Source organism: Pipistrellus hanaki (genome assembly GCF_964339955.1).
Source record: "Pipistrellus hanaki genome assembly, chromosome: X".
Classification (NCBI taxonomy): Eukaryota; Metazoa; Chordata; class Mammalia; order Chiroptera; family Vespertilionidae; genus Pipistrellus; species Pipistrellus hanaki.
The window spans coordinates 13,380,330-13,405,221 of record NC_140524.1 but is presented as its reverse complement, the minus strand read 5'-3'; positions in this window follow the sequence as shown (position 1 = coordinate 13,405,221).

Genomic DNA, 24,892 nt, shown 5'->3' with positions numbered 1-24,892 from the left:
AAAAAGCCAGTTTTCTGAAAAGATTACTAAGGTTGACAAACATTTAGCAATATTGATAGAGAAAAAGAGAAGATACAATTTACCAATATCAGGAATGAAATGAGATACCACCACATATGCCACAATCATCAAAAGAATAATAAGGGAATACTTTGAATAACTCTGCAATACATAAATTTGACAACTTAGATATATTGGACCAAATCTTTGAAAAGCCAAACTAACAAAAGTTACCCAACATGAAAAAAATAATATTAATAGCCATATGACTGTTAAAGAAATTTAATTCACATTAAGAAAAAAACCCTGAGAAAGAAATCTCCAAATCCAGATGGTTTAATTGGTGAATTCTACCAAAGGTTTAAAGAATTATCATCAATTTTACACAGCCTCTGCTCAATATTATGGCCTATTGTATAACTGCATTAATTAGGACAGTGTGGTTTGGGCAGAGGGATAGACACATAGATGAATGAGAAAGAACAGGGAACCCAGAACTGACCCTTACAAATATACTCAAAAGATTTTGACAAAGTTGCTCAGACAGATCAATGGAGGAAGGATGATTCTTTGAAAAAAAAAAAAAAAGATAGGGAGAACAGGTAGAGAGGGAGGGTGAGAGGAAGAGAAAGTAAGAAAAGAAATCTAGACTTAATCTCCATATCTTATATAAAAATGAATTCAAAATGGATCACAAACTGAAATGTAAAGCATATAAATATAACAATTTCAGAAAATAACATAGGAGAAAATCTTTGGGACTTAGGGTTTGATGAAGAATTCTTAGCCTTGATACTAATAATAAATAAAAGGGGGAAAAAGATTAATTGAATTGTATCAAAACTAAATTTTTTGTTTGTGAAAGACTCTGTTAAGAGGATGATAAGACAAGGGACAAACTGGGAGTAAATATTTACAAACCACATATTTAATAACAAATTTGTATCTAGAATATATAAAGATCTCTCAAATACAAGCAGTATAAAAAGCTCACTTTCATTGGAAAATTGGCAAACTATTTGAAAAGATATTTCACAGAAGATAATCCACAGATGGTAAATAAGCACATGAAAAGGTACTCCATATCATTATCCAGCAGGGAATGCAAATTAAAACCATAAGAATGGCTAAAACAAAAAATGGTGACAACATCAAGTGCTGGAGAAACTGTGGAGAACTACATCACTCATACATTATTGGACAGAATGCAAAATACAAGAGCCACTCCAGAAAAATGGTTTAGTTCTTATAAAACTAAACAAGCAACTACTGCATATCCCAACCATTGTTCTTTGGGAGCATTTTTCACACACAAAAAAAAATCTATACATGATATTCATAGCAGTCCCAAACTGAAAAGAACCCAGGCATCCTTCAGTGGTTGACTGTATAAACAAACACTGGCCCATGCACACCATGGAGTGGCTCAGCAATAACTAGAGATGAACTGACAATACATACAACAAATTGGATGGATGTCAAGGGCATTATATTGAGTGAAAAAAGTTTATTTTACATAAAATTCTAAAATAAAAAAAGGTATGGAGATGGAGAACACAGGGTGTGTGTGTGTGTGTGTGTGTGTGTGTGTGTGTGTGTGTGTCTGTGTGTGTGTGTGTGTGTGTGTGTGTGTGTGTGTGTGTGTGTGTAAAGGAGTAGCACACAGAAGATCTTTGTCAGATGAAATAGCTGTGTATTTTGATTTCAGTGGTGGTTGCTAGAATCTACACATGTGATTCAATGGCACAGAATTATGCATAGTTGTACCAATATCAATTTCCTAGTTTTGTTTTTGTTCTGCAGTTGCAAGAAATGTAATAATAGAGGGAAACTGGACAAAGGGTCCACAGGACTTCTCTTTATTATCTTTGCAATTTCCTGTGAACCTATAATTGTTTCAAAATTCAAGTTAAAAAGGAAAAAGTAGGCTCCAAGGTGTGCTATAGTGAGAAGGACATGGGCTTTGAGGTTAGCCAATCCTGGATTTTAACCCTGTCCTGACTTTTTACTGGCAAGATGTGAACTTGAGCAAATTACTTTGTTTCTCTGAGCCTTGGTTTCCTGCTCTGAAACATGAAGCTAATAATAAGACATACTCCATGGGATTTGGGGGAAGATCCCAACAGATATGAAAGTTTTGGCTCAGGGTCTGGTCCATAATAAATGCTCAATAAAATGGACTACCAAAAGTTGGCCTGACTTATTGTGACCTGGCACTTGTTTCATTTGTCTTAGTTTGAAGAGGAAGAAGAAGACGAAGAAGAAGAAGAAGACGAAGAAGAAGAAGAAGAAGAAGAAGAAGAAGAAGAAGAAGAAGAAGAAGAAGAAGAAGAAGAAGAAGAAGGAGAAGAAGAAGAAGAAAAAGAAGAAGAAGAAGAAGAAGAAGAAGAAGAAGAAGAAGAAGAAGAAGAAGAAGAAGAAGAAGAAGAAGAAGAAGAAGGAGAAGAAGGAGAAGAAGAAGAAGAAAAAGAAGAAGAAGAAGAAGAAGAAGAAGAAGAAGAAGAAGAAGAAGAAGAAGAAGAAGAAGAAGAAGAAGAAGAAGAAGAAGAAGAAGAAGGATGGGTGAGCCACTTGTCACCACCAGACAAAAAGAACCTTAGGAGTTAAGTGTGTACTATTTGGCTTTGTGCATCATGCCCCAGGCTATCACCCAGACCCTCACATGGCATATCCAACAAGGAACTGGACTGTAGGGACTGCCCAGGTTGACATGGTCTTTGTGTCCATGATTTAGGAGCTCTGTAGCAGGGAGGCTTGGCATGCTCTGAGATCTGAGCACAATCTGGTATGAAATGTCCACTTTGCCTAGGAGTCTGTACCCCATGGCTTGGTTGGGCCCATTAACCATGGCAGGTTTTCAAATTGCTTGTCTGGAAATGCACAGTGATAACAGATGTTATCAAAATGTTGTCATGAAGGATGGTTGGAGTAGAAAATAATCTCACTGTTGATTACTCTGGTGCTATTGCTTCCCCCAACCCCACTTTTGCTCCAAAATGCAAATTTTCCCTCTAGAGCCCTTCACCTGGCCTGCAGGTCTTCCCTATTTAGGCTCCAGCCTACCTTCCTCTGTCTGCCATCATTCCTCTTCTCACACCTACTCTTCACTCTTGACAAAAACAGCTAACTGCTCCAGCCACATTTTAGTCCTTCAGGCCTTTGCCTGGGCTATCCCCTTGTTTTAGTTTCCTTTCCCCATTCCCATTATACTCTGAACCCTGCCAGCTTTTCTTCCCTCCCCCCCTCCAACATCTGGCCAGGATCTGGACCTTACCTGAGGGTCCCCAGCCCTACCCTGAGCTGGGGAACTCCTGGGAACCTAGTGACTTCTCAGGAAATGTTTGCAGAATGAGTGTCCAATGCCCATGGGTTGTATACAATGAAGAGTGGCCTAAGTCCTGCCAGCCAGCAACTGTGCTTGCAGTGTCCCCACTTACGTTGTGGAAGATGGAGATTTTCCAGTTAACATGAAGGGGGAGCAAAGACCAGAGAGTGTGAACTCTGTCATTGGCTTGGCAGTAACCCAGCATGTCCCTAGCCAGGAGGTGGCTGGGCAACCCTGGGCTCACAGACAGCCATTGAACAAGTCTTATAAAGAGGATCTCTGTCCATAGGCCTGACACATCTGGGCCGGGTGCTTGCAAAGCCAGTTGATATGCTAGATGGCACAAACAGTTTCCTGTGAGTTGTTGTGGCCAAAGACCTCCCCCTCCCCCCACCTTTAACCTCTAGGCAGACTCACAGATATTCTGTTTGGCTGCTGTGAGCTGGGAGGCAGCAGATGGAGAAAGAGCACTAGACAGGGAGTGCAAAGGAATAGATTCAATATGCAGCTTTAACTGATAAAGACTTTTTAGAAACCATATGTAGTTTATATATGCAAGTACCAAACAACTAAACAGTTGCACTCCTGGGCATTTATTCTAGAGGAATGAAAACCTATGTTCATGAATGCTTATAGCAGCTTTATTTGTAATAGCCAAAACTGGAATCAAAACAGATATCCTTCTATGGGAATGGTTAAACAAGTTGTGGTACATCATCCATATCATGGAATACTACTCAGCAATAAAAAGAAACAAACCATTGACATAATAATTTGGATGCATTGCTGGAGTATCATGCTAAGTGAAAAGGTCAATCTTTAAAGGTTATAAACTGTATGATTCCATTTATATAACAGTTTTGAAGTGACAAAATTTTGGAAATGGAGACTATATTGTTGGTCACCAGAGGTTAGGGACAGCATCAGGGAAAGAAAGAAGGAGTGGTGGTTGGAGGAATTAGGAGAATGAGGAATCCTTCTGATAGAATTGATCAGTATCTTGACTATGACGGTAGAAATACCAGCCTACACATGTGATATATTTGAATTGTATAGAACTACATGCACATGTACACTTACAAATGAATGCAGGTAAAAGTGGAAAAATAGGAATAAGACCAATGGATTGCTCATTGTCAATCATTTCATCAGGGATTGTCAAATGGTGATATTCTACTTCTCCCCTTCTTTCTTCATTTATTAGCTGGAATACTTCCATAAATATATGTACTACTATATTTAATACTTTAAGCAATAAAATAATAATAATAATGATAATAATAATAATAATAATAATAATAAAGTAATTTCCCCTCACCAACTACTTGGTTGTCCTGAAATACAGTTTATACAGGAAAGGCAGGAAAAATGTCTCATTCTCTCCCTTTATTTATCACTTTTTCAAAATAAGGAGTTGATTCCCTAGTATCCTCCACAGATGAGGATCAATGGGATCAATGTCTTTTTTAAAACCTTTGGTATCAGTAGGCTCTCATAGATTTAACCATATTTGATGTGTTCCTTGTTAAGGCTCAAATTATCTCATCCTTAGCTATTTGGGAGCATTACATAGATAGGCCCTGCTTCCTGGGTCCTTTTGTCATCACCTTAGTAGTCCTTGACAACTTCCTTGCTCTTCCCCAATGAGCTCTGGCTCTTTTTCATGACAAATTGATATTTAGAAACCAAGATCTGGGCACTAGAGGTAATATCGCCAGGAGTTTTGCTACCTGTTTCTAGGCCTTTTCATAGACAGGTAGAAAATATTTTTTAAGATAACGTAAGTTATAAATTCATTCTAACACTTCCAATTCCATTTCAGTAATACACAGTTTTTATTTAACCTCTTCCATCCAGTGAAATCAGCACACTTGGTTGTTTTATCCCACAATATATGCATGGCAGTCTCAGAATAATAAAACTAACACTACCACCCCCCAGTAACAATTTGATTTCTGAAAACAGTTTAAGAATTTGTTTGCAGTTATTTTTTTCTCAAGGATAAATCCAATTAGGAGTGCTCAGTCTAATTACTATTTTAAAAGTCATTTGAAATAGTTCTTTTACTCAGTTTCATGCTACTTTTGATTGTTGGTGATTTTTTTGTTTTGTTTTGTTTTTTGTTTTTTAGGCACTGCTTTTTACATATTTAAATATCTGAAACATTTACTTGGCTCCAAAGTCAGTCTTTGAGAGATAGGACTCTTCGTGGTGACAGGCACAATCATGTAATGAAGCCCTTTTGATTTATTGTAATTGCTTGTTAACTTATCAGTCTCCCCTACTAGGCTGTCAGCTCCATGTGGCAAGGGCAACAGGATTCTTGGCCACCTTTGTACTCTAATACCTGACATAAAGCCTGGCACATAGAGCAGTGCTCAGTAAATATTGTTTGAGTGAATAAACTTGGAGTGGCTGCCCCAGGGTTTGGTGTAGATATCATCACAGGGACTCCAACTTGGGTCTTCTTACTAACTTTCAAGATCAGGCACAGGGCATTCAGCCTTCTCTTAGCTGAATGCACATTTCTGTCTATTCTTCTTGATCCTATGAACCTTCAGCCATATTCTCAAAACTTCTAAATGCTAGTATAACAAATGTCAATCTTGAAGTTTTTCTCAGAAGATCTAGAAGCCCTTAAGGAAATGGAACTCTTCGGTGGAAAATCTGACACTCCAGAATTCTCAGGAATCCAATTAAATGAAATGTAGGCTCCTCAGTGTGAACATATAGCTAAACCATAATCATTTAAATTTTCTATGTTTCTATAGAGCATATATTCTAGAAAAAGTTAAAGCTCATCCCACAAGTTTTCCATATTGGTACACAGTATTACATTAGGAGATGAAATTAATACTGTCTTGATTTTCTAGTTTTGAGGATTTTAGATTGATTTGTTTGTTTTACCCTAAAGTAGGAAGGCATAAATAGAATTCCATTAGAAGAAGCATAGATCCAATACACTGGTTCTTTCTGAGAGATAGAAGTAGCATGGTTTAAGCCAGTTGGGAGATTTAAGGATTAGCAGTCAGAAGCCCTGAGTTCTGGCCTGTCTCTGGTTCACTGATCCCAACCATGCCCCACAGAGGGAGAATAAGGTGATTTTCAAGGCCTTCCTGTCTTTCCAGGTCTGGTCAGTTGAAGCCTGTGTGATGACCTGCTCACCATTAGAAATTCTATAAGTGGGAGAAATTGAAGGCTATCTGCGGTTCTGTCAACAGGTTCCCCATGTAAGAAACATGCCTCTGATTTATCTTCATAAAAAAGAAACAGCATGTGACCAGGCCATTACTGAATTTCCCCAGAGCAAACAGGATCTCTGGGGTGGGGAGAAGGTATGAGCTGTACACATGGCAGATAACACACGTCCTAGAAAGATTCCCCTAGACAAAGGGAGGTGGAGGCAACTAGAAAAGGCCCAGCCCATTTTTGTTTAAATAACCCAATGGCAGACAGCAAGACCTAGGAAACCTATTAGGAAATTGGAGACCAAATAACTGGAGGAGGGTCTAAATAAATAGGCTATGTTCCTTGCCCCACGTGTGATCCTGTATAATGGGCGCATGCTCTCGAGAGTGTTATTAAAAATCACATTTTCACCATGCTTCTGTTTTCTAGTCCATCATTGAAAATTTGAATAGGTGAGCCATTTTCTCACACCCATTCTTTAGCTGGGCATAGCTTGAGCAGCCTGGCATGGGGATAAACCATCCCTAAGTGCCACAAAAACCACATGCTTTCTCCAATGCCTTAAATTACTAAATTAAGCAGGTACACCTCCCCTTCCCCCCAAAGGTATTATTTATGCTGAAAATTATTCCCTTCTCTCCCACAGGGACAGATCTTATAGGTGTGGAGTTGTAGTCAAGAAAATTAAAATATGCAAATGAAAAAAACGCTAAGCATTGCATGCCATGGTGTTCCTGGGGTTTTCTTGAATAACAACAAATGAAAGAAATACGATGTAATCAAAGTTTATATCAAGCCTTAAGAAAGAAAAACTCCATTACCTCTGAATATACTGGCATGTTTCAATGTGTGTGTTTCCGTCTTGAAATTGTGTATGCCTCAATGAGCCAGGGCACACACAGACCATTAGGTTTCCTTGGAATGTGGGGATTGAGAAGCCTCTACTTTTCTATTTCTTTTTCAAATGTAATTAACAGATTACAATTAACAAATGTAATTTGCTCTACAAGCCCTTTTGGCCCAGATTTGGCCCCAGTTTTGTTTTTTGTTTTTCTCCTGTGCAACTGGTTTGCCAATTCCCAGTTTAAATTCCAATCTGGATGGAAGTGCTGGGGCAGGAGCAGGGAGTAGGGCTCTCCAAAAGTTGATCTTCATTGCTTGGCAGGGTAGAGTTTAAGTGCCACCCTGCTATGACCACCCTCTCACAGTGGTTTGGAATTTACAGGTGTTACACTGAACACGTCTTGCATTTCATTTCATTTCACTTCATAGATCCAAGTTAGCCAAGATTTTCACTTCCAGTATCTTAGTAAGACATAGGAACTTGAACCCCAAAGGCTGAGCTTCAGCATAGTTCAGCAATGAGTTCACCCTGCTTCCCTTGAGGTAAGCATTTGCTTTGGGCATTTTGAAAGGCCTGATATAAACAAGGTTGATGTTGTGACTAGGGCTTGAGATGTCAGCCTTAGTAGCAGAGGACTTTCAATGCTGCACTGTTAGGAGTAGGAGTTCCCATGCTTTGGAGGCAGGAAAAGGGCTGTCAATAATGTTTCTGCTTTTAAACCAAAAGAAGGCTGAAAACCAGGGACTGTTTATAAGTGTCTCTTGATTTGTCCTAAATAGAAAACAGCTCCTCCAAAAGGGTTTATTGTACTTTCTGATTTTCAGACAAAACTTAGGTGATTTTTCTGGTTAGGAAAGCAAGTATTTTTTTTGCTGTTTCTACATATCCAAAGTAAAATCCTCAACTCATTTATTTATATTTTACTTAACCATCACTACATAGCACTTGGTGTGTCCACAATACTCTTTTAAAGCCTTTCCAAATATTAACTCATTTAACCCTTGCAACAATCCTTTGAGATAAGCACTATTATTATCTAGATCCACAGGGCGTGAAGCTGAAGCACTGATGGGCTACATGACTCATATAGCTGGTCAATAGGCGAATGGATTCAAACTGGTACATACACCCCATGGAATATTACTCAGTAATAAAAAGAAACAAACTATTAATACACTGGTTCCTGAAATTCCTGAGTCTTCCCAATTTTTGCCTTCTGCTTTGCTTCCTTCCTCCTGGCTAATACATAGGTTGAAGTTTCCATTCTCTTCACTCTGTAAATTCACTCACCACTCATCCATTCACTTTCCAGATGCATCTCTCACTTGTAGTTGTTTCTTTTTCTTAAAGATATAGGCATTTCTTTAGTATTTATTTGCAGTCATCTGTGTTGGGTTTGGAGCAGTGATAAATGTGGGTGTTCAATCCATTGTGTTTAATCAGCAATCCTCAATAGACTCTTGAAGACAAGAGTTAGTTACAAAGAGATTTTTTTTTAACCTTTAGTCTCAATGACTGCTACTGCCTCCACAGGGCACCCCCTCGCCAGGCCCATTGCAGACATCTCCTATTGATTGAATGCAACACATTCAGGTCAGGTTGGTTAGTGAAAGGTATCCAGGGCCTTTGTAGCCCTCTAGACCACAAACATGACTGATCATAGCAAAATCTGCTAGAGACCAGCCGTGGCAGATATGAAGAGGCTTTCAATCAGGAAGACCAATGGTTTCTGTCAAGGGATATTGATCCTCTTTCATTTCTAAGAAACAACTTTGACTTCAGATGCTATGGAAGACAGTGGCTACAAGAAGATACAGGAAGAGGCATCTCATTATGGTAACTCGTTTTCTTCCCTGGAGAAAAATGCCAGCTCTCTTGCCTGGGTCACTGTGCCTTTGGGGCCCAGAGCCATTGCTATCATAGTTAGGAAAACACAGACCCATCTGGCATTTTTGGAAGCTGTGATTGCCAGTAAATACGTGTCTCCCACTTGCCTCCACCACAGAAAGAATATGGCTTGGAAATGGCAGTGGGGACCTAGGTGACCTGGCTTAAGAAAGCCAATGATATTTTAAGCAAAACATATACCATCCTGCTCCTTTTCCTCCTTGACATGCCCTGAACATCCCTGTTAACCCACCCTCCTCCGGGGGTGGCAAAGATTTTAAACACATTTCATAACCTCCTTCCTGCTGGCTTGGCAGACATTGCTAATCAATCACATTATTCATCCCACTGAGCCTGGACTCAGTCACTTCCAGTCTGTCAATGTTGGAACACAAGCAGAAACCTATGTGCCATCCTTGTCCTAGAATATAAAGGTCCTAGTTGTTGAAAGGACTTGCTCCTTTCAATAGTGTCCCCAAAGTGTACAGGGGCTGCAGGTGTCTGCTACATGGTCTGTCCCACACTCTTTCAAAGGTGAGCCACCTACAGCCAGATCATTGCCAAGATCAAATGGGATTGGAATCCCTTTATAATCTTAGCCTCCTAGGAATTATGAGCCCTGGACCCCCAAATCTTGGTGGGGTGGAGTGACAGAACTCACTCTTTGGCCCTAGCCAGGAATCAGACTAACTCTGTGTCCTCAAGAAGCTAAGAGGTAAGTTGGGGATACACACCATATTTACAAATCTTGGCCTCCTAGATAAAAAGCCTAAAATCCAAGATGGCTTCAAGACCCCTCCATTCCTAGCATACCACCTGTCTCCTGGCCAAGCTTGTCAAGCTCTGAATGCCAGTCCTTGTCAAGAATATGGCCACCTGAAACAAAACTTTGACTCCTGAGTTCCAGGTGGTATTCCTGTCAGGTGGGCGTTTGTTGCTCCGCCTCTGATAGATGAGCAAGGGACCACCTGACAAAGATGAGAGTGGGCTCCTAGCTGTAGGTCAAGACTAGAAGTGAGTGAAAAGCGATGCATCTTGCTTCTCAAATTCTCTGTCATCTCTCAATTTCTTGGACCTCCCTGAAGGCAGGTGCAAAGAGAGGCACTGAACCTATTCAATTGGGCAGTTGGGGGCCTCACTCCCTGCAGTGCTGTATCTGTGCCTGTCTCCCCACAGTCAGTGGGATTCAGCAGCAGGGACCCCAGGGACCAGGCAGCTTAGCGCGTGGCACAGCTGAAGGCACCAAGCCAGAAACACAAAGCTGCAAGCCAGTGAGTGGGTCCCATACCAGGGTACATTAGCATGGCCAGCCAGCCCACTGAAGCTTCCTTCTGCCCCAGGAGCCAAGGATACAGCTTGAGAGAGCACAGCGATGGTAAATCAGGACCCAAAGGCTAGACAGCTCAAGAGCTAGCCCAGACCCATGAGATTTCACTGGTGGCATGGCTTCCCAGCAGTGTTCCTCTTGGATTCTGGTCCCCAGCTCTTCACAAGCATCCACTCCTGCTCTGAGGGATCTACTGGGAAGAGGCCCCTGGTGGCTCTGTGGCTCATACACCTGGCCCACTGTGTAAGCCTGTGTCCAGCAAAGAGCCAGACACAGGAGATGCCCCATATTCCTTGAGACTCCTTGCCCTATGGCCTTGCCATGCCTGGCAAAGGAGACTGGGCTGGCTGGCTGGGGAGCCAGGGCTCTGTGCCAACAGGAACCCTGTCAGCTTAGCCTCATTTAGATAAATTGGAGTCAAGCCAAAAGATGAAAGAAATAATCAGCTGGTTAGGCAGGACTCAGGCATCGGGAAAGTGAGGTGGGGCACAGGGCTCCAATTTCTTTTCCATTTCCTGTATAGTCTGCATTGCTTTCAGTGTTTTAATTGATTACATCAACTGCGCTCATTTCCCTGGACAAATTGGTCTTTACACAGAAGAGGCAATTACCTGGGTTTGTTCCATCCCAATTGTCAGAAGCAGGCAAAAGCCTCCTTGGGCCACACAAAATTATCTTAAAAGACTTTGCTATTCAAAATGAGAGCAATTATTTCAGCCTTATTACTTTTTTGTTTGCCTAAAATTATCTGGTGCTGGTGTGGAACCTATAGGTCAGGAGAAACAGTGGCCTAAGTCTACCTAAATTCAGGCCTCAGGCTCAAAAGGTTTTATTTGGTGGATGTAAATGATGTGGGCAAACAGAAGATCTAGGAAGGACAGGAGTAGAAGATGCGGAAATAGGGCAGAGTGAAAGTTAGGTTTAATTCACAGCTGTTTGGGTTGTTTGGCCTTGGACAAGCTGCATCTGGGATAAACTGCTAAGATTCTCTGCCTTGAGGGGGGAAGTGGAGACATCTGTAAAACTTTCAGCAATAAAGATAAATTAAAAAATACTATTAGAATGAAAAAAAACAACAACTAACATTCTCTGCCTTGCCTCTATTAAAAGAAGGTTATAGGACTCTAATAGATAATGGGTGTCAATGTGTTTTTGTCAACTCAATGCTGTGCCTTTGGGAGGGCAAACCAGGCACCAAAGGTAACTCTTGGAGCAGAAGGCCCCAGATCTGATGGAGGAACCCTCAGGACTAACCTGAAGCCACTGAAGCTTGCATCTGTGATAGGGATTAGGGTGAGGACAGTGAGATATCTAAGGAAGCCTTATTTCAGGGTTGCACAAGTTCAGGGTTGACATCCAAGAGTGGATACCTCAAGAGATGTTGTACCCTATATACCTCACCAACCTCACCATAGTGACAGCCCTACATAGAGCCTTTGCTTTCAGCTATCATAGCCAGGCAGGGCTTGAGCTGAGGCAAACATGAACCATTTTCTTAGGATCTTGAATGTTCTAGAAAGTCTTATGGAGAAGGGGGTCTCTCAGTGACTCCATACCAAACAGGTATAGCTGTTGGGGAATGAGACAGAGGCTAACAAGGATGCAGAAAAAGTCCTGGGGTGGAAAGAGAAGGCTGGTTTCCAGGCTGGCTTCCAGGCTGGCTAATAGGCAGTGCAGGGGATGATGATACCCATCCTCTGACTAATGGCTGCACCTCTCTGGGGTGTTCTGTGTACATGCCTAGGATAGGACCGGAGTCCAAAACAGATGCGGAGTTGTGGTCTTGGAACTTTTTTGTTTTAACTCTAAAGAAACAAGGTCACCTTATGAATGAATTGTTGCCTGAATTTCTTTTTGAGAATCAAGGCTTTCTTATTTAAAAAGTTAAAGATACTCTTTTGTGCAGACTTTAATGCAGATAAACATGTGGAATTTAGAAATACCCGTGTTTCCCCGAAAATAAAACATCCTCCGAAAATAAGACCTAGCACATGGAAAGATAAGACATACCCTGAAAATAAGACCTAGTGCAACTTTGGGAGAAAAAATTAATATAAGACACTGTCTTATTTTCGGGGAAACAGGATAGTTTTATGGAGTTTGTTTTCAAAAGGTGCTTGTAGCCAAACCAAAGTGTTGTAAGTCAGGCACCTTCAAATCATGATTTATGTAAAAGTTAGAAATAGATGAGTAGATAAAAAAGTCATAGTACATATATACAATGGAATATTACTCAGCCATAAAAAAGAATGAGGAAGAGATTAACCAAAGAGCATGCATATAGGATAACCCATGGATACAGACTATAGTATGGTGAAGGCCTAGGGAGGGGATGTGAGTGGGGTAGAGGGGGTTAATGGGGGGAAAATAAGGGACATCTGCAATACTTTCAACAATAAAGATACATTTTAAAAAACAATGAAATTTTACCATTTGTGACAGCATGGATGGACATAGGGGATATTATGCTAAGTGAAATAGTTCAGTCAGAGAAAAACAAATACCATATGATTTCACTTATATGCAGAGTCTAAAGAACAAAATAAAGGAACAAATAAAACAGAAACAGAGTCATAGATACAGAGAATAAACTGATGGCTGCTAGAGGGGAGGGGGAATTGGGGGACTGTGTGGAAAAGGTGAAAGAATTAAGAAGTACAAGTTGGTAGTTACAAAATAGGCACTTATATGTAAGGTCAATAATCCTATCTAATAAAGAGAGAATATGCTAATTCACTGTCACACCCTCACAAAGATGGTGGCACTCAGCCAATAATGAGGGAATATGCTAATTGAATGCCATGTTCCCAATTTGGCAGCGGCACCCATAGCCACAAGAAGCCAGCACCCAGTCCCCTCAGCCCTACCGGGGCAGCAGCATAGCCAGGCCTGTGCCCAGGTGGGTCCAGTCATTCCATGCACCTACCTCTAGAGTTCCCCAGTTCCCTCAGCCCCCCAGCCACTCAGGGCTAACACCAGGCACAGGCAAGCCTCGGATGGTGGCTGCCCAGTGCCCAGCGCCAGCAACTGAACGAACAGGCTGTGTAGGGCAACCAGGCTGGCAGGGAGGTTAGCGAGGGACAACCAAATGACTGAACAGCAGGGTGTGTGCAGTGACCAGGCTAGCAGGGGGGCCATGAGGTGCGACCAGGCAGGCAGGCAGGCAGGCAGGTGATTAGGAGTTAGCAGTCCAGGATTGTGAGAGGGATGTCCAGCTGCCAGTTTAGGCCCAATCCCTGGGATTGGGCCTAAACTAGCAGTTGGAAATCCCCCAAGGGGTCCCGGATTGGAGAGGGTACAGGCTGGGCTGAGGGGCCCCCACCCCCCATGCATGAATTTTGTGCACTGGGCCTCTAGCCTAACCTAATAATAGAGTAATATGCAAATTAACCACCACTCCACTACACAAGCCACACCCACCAACCATACCCACCAGCCAATCAGAGAGAGTATGCAAATTAATCCAACACATATGGCGGTTAATTTGCATATGTGGAGGGAGGGAGGAGTGAAGACTGAAGACAGCATAGATGGAAGAGGGAGGGAAAGTGGAAAGCAAGGTGGCTGCAGCTGCAGGAAGGAAAGCACTGGCAGCGCGTGTGGGGTGGGGCAGGACTAGGTGCGCAGGGGTGGCACGCAGCCAGGGAGGCAGCGGCAGCGAGAGGCAGCAGGGCTGCCAGTGTGGCAGGTAGTGTGGGCAGGGTGGGGCAGGATGGGGCGCGCAGTGTTAGCTGCAGCGGCAGCAGCAGCAGAGGATGCAGCGGGGTCAGGCATGTGGGGCGAGGTGCCCAGCAGTGGTGGCAGCGCGCATGCGTGGCTGCCCAGCCACAGACAGTGGCAGAGTGGGCAGAACGGGTGGGGCATGCCCCGCCCTTCTTGCCCATCCTGCCCTGCCCTGCCCTGCCCGCCTCAGTGGGAGAGGTGGGGTGGGAGAGATGGCGGTGGCAGGAGGGAAGCCCGCAGGAAGTCTTGCAGGAATATTCTAGCAACAGGTGCCTAGTATTATAATAGCTATGAATGGTGCCAAGTGGTACTTGAAATATTAAGTGGACCACTTTGTGTGTGTTTTTAAATATATTTTATTTATTGATTTTTTTTTTTTTTTACAGAGAGGAAGGGAGAGAGATAGAGAGCTAGAAACGTCGATGAGAGAGAAATATTGACCAGTGCCTCTTGCACACCCCCTACCGGTGATGTGCCCACAACCAATGTACATGTCCTTGACCAGAATCGAACCTGGGACCTTTCAGTCCGCACACCAACGCTCTACCACTGAGCCAAGCCGGTTTCAGCAAAGGTGGACCACTTTGTAAAGAATATGATTGTCTAACCACTATGCTGTACACCTGAAACTAAAACAAAATACTATTATATATAAACCGATGGAAAAATAAAATTTGGAAAAAATAGGACAAATGTTCTCTGAATATTACTTATGAAAAAATAAAATTAAAAATATTTTTCTATAATGAGAGAGGAGAGAAGAGGAGAGGAGGGGAGGGAAGAGGAGGGAAGGGGAGGGGAGGGGAGGGGAGCAGAGGGGAGGGGAGGGGAGCAGAGGGGAGGGGAGGGGAGGGGAAGAGAGGGAAGGAGAAGAGAGGGGAGGGGAGGAAAGGGGAGGGTAAGAGAGGGGAGGAGAGGGGAGGAGAGGAGAGGGGAGGGGAGGGGAGGAGAGGAGAGGGGAGGGGAGGAGAAGGAAAGAGAGGGGAGGAGAGGGGAGGAGAGGAGAGGGGAGGGAAGGAGAGGGGAGGAGAGGAGAGGGGAGGGAAGGAGAGGAGAGGGGAGGGGAGGGAAGGGGAAGAGAGGGGAGGGGAGGAGAGGGGAGGAGAGGAGAGGGGAGGGAAGGAGAGGGGAAGAGAGGGGAGGGAAGGGGAAGAGAGGGGAGGAGAGGGGAGGAGAGGAGAGAGGAGGAGAGGGGAGGAGAGGGAAGGAGAGGGGAGGGGTGAAAGATGTCCCGGAGAAGCAGTGTCTCTAAGCAAAGTACTAACCCAGCACTAATGGAGTGTAAAATGGAGCCCTGGGCCCCCACACCCTCTTAAAGGGGACCTTTCATGAACATGAGCTCCAGCTCTTCAGCTCCTGAGTTCATGATACAACTACTCTGGAGCAGTAAGGACTTGGAACATAGCCATTCATGGCAGTCTGAAGACCTTTGGCTGCCCCCTTGGCTCCATCTCCATGCCATGGTTCCAGGTCTAGTCTTCAGCACTGTTTGCCTGGACAATGGCCACAGCTTCCTACTAGTTTCCTCCTCCCACACTTACTCCTTCCAATGTGCTTTCCATCCTGCAACTACATTGTCTAAACCCTTGAGTCCGATCCTAGTATGCCCCTGCTTATAATCCTTCCATAGCTACCCATTGCCTTCAGGATGAAGTCAAAGCTCCTAATGGTGATCAGCCAGACTCAACATACTTCTCCAGCCTCCTCTCCTGCTGCTCACACCCCCAGCCAATAGGCAGATACTCTCAGCTACCCAATACTCTGTAGATATTTTGTCTCCATCATGTTTCTGGGATTTTTCTAACCATTGGCTTCTTGGCTGGTAATGACATATGTGTGTGAAGATGTTGCTCTTCCTTTACAGCCCAGCTCCACCTGGCCCTCCTTTGGAGCTCTAGAAGTGGGGATAGGAGGGAAGCAGAGGCTAGGAGCCAGGCAGAGGCTAAACACAAACCTCATCCTTGGTCCAAGAGAGCTGAAACTGTGGCAAATTTGGGCATGCTTAGATTTAAGAAAGGTGACTTTATCACTCAGGCTAGTCTATTTTTCCAATACTTATTGAATACCTGCTGCAATCCAGAACCAAACCTGCTTGATAGGCTGCAGTGAGGAGAAAGGTTTGCTCTCAGCCCTTCAAACTTGCAAGATAATCAACACACACACACACACAAACACAAACACACACACAGATATACATGCCCACACGCGCATGCACTACATATCTATGCAAGGGTAATTTGCTAGATAATCAAAATTAATTAAAACAGGTTCTAAAGCAACCAAGAAAGGTTTCCAGAAAGACTGGGAATTTTTTTTTTTTTTTTTTTTTTTTTTTGCAGAGCAGTGAGAGGACAACAGGCACAAAGATTTAAAGGTGGGCAGATCATGCATTGTCTAGAACAGTGTTTTTCAACCTTTTTTGGGCAAAGGCACACTTGTTTCATGAAAAAAATCACGAGGCACACCACCATTAGAAAATGTTAAAAAATTTAACTCTGTGCCTATATTGACTATATATAAAGTAATTCTCTTGAATAGGAATCAAATAAACACAAAGAAAGTATTTTATAATTACTTTATTATGAAATATTAAGTAAACAAAATAGTGAAAAATTATAAAATTCTTGTCTTGTCTGCACCTACGGCACACCAGGCAACATCTCGCGGCACACTAGTGTGCCGCGGAACAGCGGTTGAAAAACGCTGGTCTAGAAGACTTTGAACTGCTAGTCTGGCCATGTGGAAGATTGGAGTGTTCATGAATCAAGAAAAACCAAACTGATTAGCAGAGAAGGCAGGGCTAACTCTCACAGTGCCTTCTGTTCCCCTGCCCTTAAGAATTCTGGACTTTAACATTCACCCAGAACCTCCCCAATGGCTGTCCTGAATGACCACAGGCAGTCAATGGCCAACTGGTCCATCCACAAGGCCTTGCCAGCCAGTGCAATTTGATTGGTCAGGCCAGTAGCTTCAAATACTGACTATTTGGAAGAACTTTTCTTTTTCTTTTTCCCTCCCAATTTTTTATTTCTTGTTCATGTGACATTATTTTCTTGTTTTTTGTTATTTCATTTTTATTGTTGACACTATTACATATGTATCCATCCCTCCCCCTTTTTCAACCCAATCCCCACCCCACCCCATCCTTCCCTCTGGCCATCACCACACTGTTGCTGTGTCTATGGGTTATGCATATTTGTTCTTTGGCCAATCTCTTCACCTTCTTTCATCCAATACCTTCCTACCCCTTCCCTTTGACAGCTGTTATTCTGTTCTTTGTATCCATGCCTCTGGTTATATTTTGTTCCTCAGTTTATTTCATTCATTAGGGGAAGGACCACTTTGTGCAAGAAAGAACCACAGAGACTTTTAGGGAGAAAAAATAGGCTATATGTTCCTTAGTCTGTTGGTGATGGGAAGGGATCAAGAAATTTGATGAAAGGATCTTCCACTGCTCCTGGGGGAGAAGTATGAGAGCAGCTTCAGGGTAGCTGGATTAGAAAGGAAGGGAAAGACAAGACCATAGAGTTTTATTTCCTTGTTTATATAATGAGCCAGAGATTCCTGCAGAAGACAACCTCCTGAAGGCCAAATTCAATGCCATCTATATCCAAAGAGTTGCATAACTTCATGTGCTGTGAGCAGCTCATGGTCCCATTCTGGAAGCTTTGAACATGGAAAGTGGAGTGGAGACCTTCCCAGCATGATGGACAGAGGTTGGGCTACTGAGAATCCCAGAAGGGTTGAATGGTGGCCCCCCAAATATGTCTATGTACTAATCACCAGAACTTGTAAATTTTGTCGTACATGGCAAAAAGAGTGATTCAGTTAAGGATTTTGAGATGAAGAGATTATCATGGATTATCTGGGTAGGCCCTAGATGTAATTACATGTATCCTTATAAAACATACACATGAGAGAAGACAGCCATGTGAAGAGGGAGGCAGAGACTGGACTGATGAGGCCACAAGCTAAAAAATGTCTGGGGCCACCAGAGCTGGAAGAGGCAAGGAAGTATTCCCCCCTAAAGCTTCCAGAAGGAACGAGGTGGCCCTGCTGACACCTTAAATTCAGATTTATGTCATCTAGAACTGTGAGAGAGTAACTTTCTGTTGTTCTAAACTACCCAGTTTGTGGTACTTTGTTATAGGAGCCACAGGAAACTAACAAAATGTGGGAAATTCATGTCAAGGAGACACAAATCTGGACCTGGTCCCAGCACATCCCCTGGGACAAGACCCTATCTTACCTCAATCCTGACCAAAAGGCTTTTTAGCTCAGACAACTAGAAAATGTCTTCTTTTACTATAGAAAAAATATGGCAATTAATGAAAGACTTAATATTGCTCTGCAAAGATGCACATTTCAGGCAACTTCACTGGAATATATCCATTCTCCTGGGTGGGAATCATTGCATCTCTTCAGAATTCTCAAGTATCAGGTATGCATTTTAGGTTTATGATTCTCATAATTGTTTACTCTAGAGGAGGGGAGAAAAAATATGAGTGTCAAATATGGGTGAGGCTGCAATGAGAGGGGCTGACAATGTATTCAACCACTAGTCCCAGGGTCCACATGGGATCTGGGTCAAACAGAACAAAGTCATAGGGAAAAGTATGATACCTTGAATAGAGAGTTCCTAAATCAAGTACCTCAGAACCTGGTAATGTAAGTGGGCCTTGGCATCAGAGAAATGTGGCAGTCCAATAACCATGGTGTGCATTAATAGAGGTAGAGGGCCCATAATAAAGAAGGTGATAGATAGTCCAGCACCCTCTGTCCCTTGATGCCTCAGCTTACTCTGGGTCCCAGACTATAAGAGATACAGGGACAAACAATAGCATTTTTAGGAATTAGGCTCTAGATTGATAGGAACACAAGCCTATAGCACCTTAGGTGGTCATGGGAGTTGGAAATGATAGCCTCAGCACTTGGGAGGGACTTAGAACACAGGTTTGTACCATGAGCTCAGGAGTGAGAAGTGCTGTGGAAGTACCCAGAAGCAGATGGGCACTCCCCACAAGAAAGCAATTGATGGCTGCAGAGCTACCAAAAGTGAAAGGTTCTACCATCTTATAAATCATTTTCAAGGCAAAGTTAAATAGAGGGTTTAATAAAAATTTAGTGCTTTAAAAGGCAGAAAGCAATACTTTAGAAAGTCAATGTCACCTCTGGAGCAATGAGTAAGTGAGTCTCCTGACAGATGTTCCGTTACTCACAGAGGCCTCCTTCAGGATGCTAGGTGGCAGGTGACAGTGTGTCTTTGGAACATTTATAAACCTCATCTGAAGATTTCAGAGTAGGTTGGTGAGAATTCTTTGTGTATGAGGGCAAGGTGATGGCCACCTTCATTTTTCAGAGTCTGGGCTTCATTTTTCTAGAGATTTACTGGTTAAAATCCAGAGAGGCAGAATGCCGATCCTTAACGGGACAGTTGGCATCTATCTTAGGAAATGGCATTTATTTTTAAATGAGCAGCAGAACCCTTTCTATCTCTTCCTGGGATTAAATATAGAAAGGCTGGTTGGCACAGCACTGGTGTATTGGCAGCCGCAGGGGCAGTTTTGAGGACCAGGCAGCCAGTTTACAGTGTAGGTAAAGCAGTGTGCTAACTGGGTCCAATCTGGGGTCTACAGTGGCCACTCTCTCCTGAACACCCACTACATGGCAGGCTGTGTGTAAGTCAGGTAGACTGCCATGTGCAGAGGGAACAGAGAGAGTGCCAACCAGCCAGCCAGCTTGTAGTCTGCTCACTTGGTATTTGGGGTGGGTATTACTAGAAAGACGACAGCCGACAAATTGGGGGATTGGCACCAGACTAGCTGGAGCAGGAGCACACATTCCTTGAAGCTGTACACAGGAGCCATCTTTTGTATATTTGGTGTTAATGCCTGTATTAACACCAAATTAACACAAAATTATTTAAGTGTGACCTTGTGGCAAGTGAGACATTGTTTGTGAGGAAGCAACAGTCACTAGAAAATAAATTGTCTGGAGTGCTGGGCAGAGGACCCCGGCAGCCTGGAGTCATGCAGAATCTGGAAATTAAGACAGAATCTGGAAACTGGTCCAGGCCTAATCACAGGCAACTGGAGGCCTGGACTAGAGACCAGAAGAGACTAGGGCTCTGAGATCCAGGAAGACCAAGGCTATAGAAGAGACTGGTGGCATGGAAACCACAGGCAAAGGGAATTTCCTGGGGGGAGCAAAAAGATAAGATGCATCTGTAGCTAGTTTGGCTCAGTGGATAAAGCATCCACCTGTGAAATGAAAGATCCTGGGTTCAATTACAGTTAAGGGCACATGCCCGGGTTGCCCTTAACTGTGGGGGGCATGCAGGAGGCAGCCAATTAATTATTCTCTCTCATCGTTGATGTTTCTCTCTTTCTCTCTCTTTCTTCCTCTCTGAAATCAATAATTATTTTTAAAAGGTAAGATGCAGAGAATGTGGAAAGTTAAATCTTTTAGAAAGAAGCTCTGGGCAAGTTACACTGCAGTCCATCCAGGAGGCAGGATACTGAAGTTGGTCTCAAGTGGTCACTGCCACACTGTAGACCCTCGCTGAGACCCTTCCCTTCTCTCAGCTTCAGTTTTCCCATCATTAAGCAGCCTAATCAAGATGGTTCCAGACCCTTTAAGGATGACCAGTTTATGATCTTTCCTCTTTTTTCCAGAGAAGGGCATTCACCTCAACCCACCTGTGTTAGTTTCCTAGGTTACCATAACAAAGTATCATTAAGTGAGATGCTTACAACAGAAATTGTTTCTCTTACAATTCTAGAGGCCAGAAGTCCAAAATCAGTATCAATGGGCTGAAATGAAGGTCATATGTCAGCAAGGTACACTCCCTCCAGAGGCTCTAGGGGAGAATCTGTGGCTTGCCTCTTTCAGATTCTGGTGGCTGCTGGTGCTGCTTGAATTGTGGCCTCATCCTTCCAATTCTAACCACCATCTTCAGTTTGCCTTCTCCTCCGTGTGTCTATGGCAAATCTCCCTCTACCTTCCTCTTCTAAGGACATTTGTAGCTGCATTTAGAGCCCATTGGTATTGTATAATCCAGGGTAATCTCTCGTCTCATGATCCTTAAACCAATCTACAAACTCATTTTTTTTTGCCATATAAGGTAACACTTATAGGATCACAACATGACTTGGATATCTTTTGGGGGACATTTTCTGGCATGTCATATCATCATTTTGGCCTTTCTTGGTTATTTCTACAGCTCTCCCATATTGAATAAATGTTTACACAGAATTCACCTGTTCTCAGCTGTCAAAAGTCAGTGGGAAAATGCACACAACCAATACTAATATATCCAACACTTAGCTATGTCCTGGTATATTAGTACAAAAGTCCCCTGTGGCTGACTTCAGCCCTCACCCTGTGGAATGTACCCTTCAGTTGTAACTTAGCTGGAACCCAGCTATACCTGTCACAGAATCCAAGTCCAAACACTTTGAAGGCCTCAAAACATTCTGTATAACATTTGATGAGGCTCCGTGTGTGTGTGTGTGTGTGTGTGTGTGTGTGTGTGTGTGTGTTGTGTCTGGGCTGGGTAGAGGGCATTGATCTTCAGAGAAAGTTTTGAAAACCCAGAAGTTTTGGATGTCAGTTGGCTTCCCCTTGAAAGGAAACCTTCAAATTCTAGTTCTGGAATTTAAGGCCAACATATTTTGAAATCAAGCAATGGCCCATTACATGGTTGAAACACTGACAGTATAGTAAGGAGCTGCATCAACAGGAATGGGTGAATCCAACATGAGTTACCAAGGGCAAGAGACTGAGATACATTGGAAAGTGTCTACCAGATTCAGGGGGAAATGATAGTAGCAGAAGGGAAATTTTGAAGAGCTTGAGAATCTGACTCCCTTGTCCACTGCCCTATACCCACCTCCTACTATTTAGGAAGAGCATGCTCAGGAAGATGGAGTTTAAAATGTAAGCAGGAAGTCTGCCTCCAGATTCTGGTCACCTTGTGATAATGTGACTTGGAGGCCACCAAAAATACTGTCACAGTCTCACTTCTGAAGAACATCACCCAGGCTCCTGGGATTTGCTTCTGTGATCATAAAGCTGGACCTGCCCAAAGGTTGAGGGCAGCCAGAGACATTTCAGAGGGGCCAAGGTCAAGGTGATTGTGATGGTTAATAATATGTGCCAATTTGACCAGGCCAAGTTATGCAGATGTTTGGTCAAACACCGATCTACATGCTGCCATGAAAGTATTAAATTAATTGACTTTGAATAAAAAGGATTGCCACTAATAATGTGTGGGCCTCATCCTATCAGTTGAAGAAGAGCAAAGATTGATGTATCATGAAGAGAAAGGACTTTGGCCTACAGACTGTAGCATAGAAAACCTGCCTCAGTTTCCACCTTTAGCCCTAGGACTGCAACATCAACTCTTCCCTGAGTGTCCAGCCTGCTAGCCTGCCCTACAAATTCAGGCTTGTCTGCCCTCACAATCACATAAGCTAATTTCTTAAGATAGATGAATAGGTAGATAGATGACAGATATACAGGATAGATAGATAGATAGATAGATAGATAGATAGATAGATAGATAATCTACTCATTGTTCCTCTGGAGAACTTTGACTAATGCAATTCCTATATGGTCTTGGATTTCTTTGGAGGGAATGAGTGGGCCCTGGCTACAACTTCCACATTCTACCCTGTAGGGAAAAGAGGTGTCCTAAGGGTCCTTCTCCCTTTCAATAGCCCATCTGCTCCCTGATCCAGCCCCGAGTTGTGTATACACCTGTTCCCTCCCCAGGCACACTCACACCCATGTTGGGGCTTGTACTCTATAGCAAGCTTCGAAACTATCCCTGGTTTGGTCAGGCATAGGGAACTCACTGGCCCCTCATTTTGAAGAGCTGGAGTTCAAGTTCTGACCTTGCCCACATTACCTCCCACGGAGAACAGAGGAAGGCCCTGCATTCCAGAGTAGTCATTAACTAACTCAGTTCTTACAATAACACTATAACGTAGGGGTAATTGCACCCTCAATTTCAAACTATAGAAATGATCCCTAACATATAGTCTTTAAACCTCTATTTGTAGATGAGAAATAGGGGGACTCAGAGAGGCAATGTGGCTTATAGAAACACAGCTAGCATGAGGTAGCTGAAGCCAAGTGCCTGTCTGTATGAATCTAGAGTTTATGTTCTTTCTATTACAACCACCACCCCATTGATATTCTTTGAAGACACAGCTTAAAAATAAGGTACAGACTCATAGAAGGGCAATTCCAGAAACATGCTCTGCCTTCCAAAGTTAACAGGGGCTCCAGCTCAGACACAGGGGATGTAACTGATCAGCAATTGTTACCTGTGTGTGGCTGAAGGATGTGATTGTTGGGAACATGGAGCTCTCAAAGCACAGAAATCACTTTAGAAGTAGATTCTTCTATCAGGAGTGACAAACTACCACTGCTTATTTGACCAACTTGGGGAGGAGAAAATGACTTTCTTCCAATAACAGTGTTGTCATTGATCTTGGATTTTAATAGAGGTGGTGAGGGCTCTGTGGAGAGTGGTGGAATATGCTCTCTGAGGGAAGAAAAGCCTGAATTCAGTCAGCTACAACCAGAATAGCAGCCATACTGAAGGGGAAGTCAAAAGAAACTCAACAAGGCCTCCCCACTAAGTCTCCTACCTTCTCTGTAGGAAAAAGTATAGAGGCCTTGCCAGGGAGCAGACAAGAGTACCCATGAAGCTGGTCTGGAGGCTGTACAGAGAGAGGAGGGCAACTACCCAACTGGCATCTGAGCTCTATCCTTGCCATACTGGTGAATGGAGCTAAAGAAACTGTTGGTTGTACTTCCAAAGGCATTTCAACTTTGAATTAGAATCAACAAGCAGAGTAAATGAGAAACACTAGATGGAGGGGAAGAGAGACCTTGGCTCAGTGAGAGAACATATTCCGAGAAGAAATGCAGCAATCCTGATTTCAGGAAAATACAGACAGACAGGATATTAGTGGGCCCCATTGGTTCTTCATTTGTTCATCTATACATACTTTGCCCTATCTATCCATCCTCTGTTCACCCTTTATTCCATGCCTTCCTCTAATATTGTTTGAAACCTGGTTCTGGGTCAGGCCTTGGACAGGGCTCTTTGGTGGGAGGCAAAAGGAGGAATATGATGTAGACTCTCATTCAGGAGCAGGGCAACCTCTCACTGTACCCCTGTCCTGATCTGGCCTCTTCTACCTCATCAATGCCAAGCGTTCTCAGTTCTATCATGCCTCTGCCTGGAAACCATTCCCCACTTTCTCATCCTGGAGTATGGGCAATAATAGTTCCTGTGTGGCAGGTAAAAAAAATGTTTCCCAAAGGTATCAGGCCCAATTCCTTAGAGTCTGTGAATATTCATTTATATGGCCCAGAAATGCAATTATTTTAGAATCTTGAGATGGAGAGATGATCCCGGGTTATCCAGATGGGCCATAAATGTAATCTCAAGTGCTTTTATAAGAGATAGATATGACACACAGAGAAGATAAGATGATGTGTCCATGGAGACAAATATGAGGGTGATGTGGTAACAAGCCAGGGGATGCCTGGAGCAACCAGAAGCTGGAATGGGCAAAGG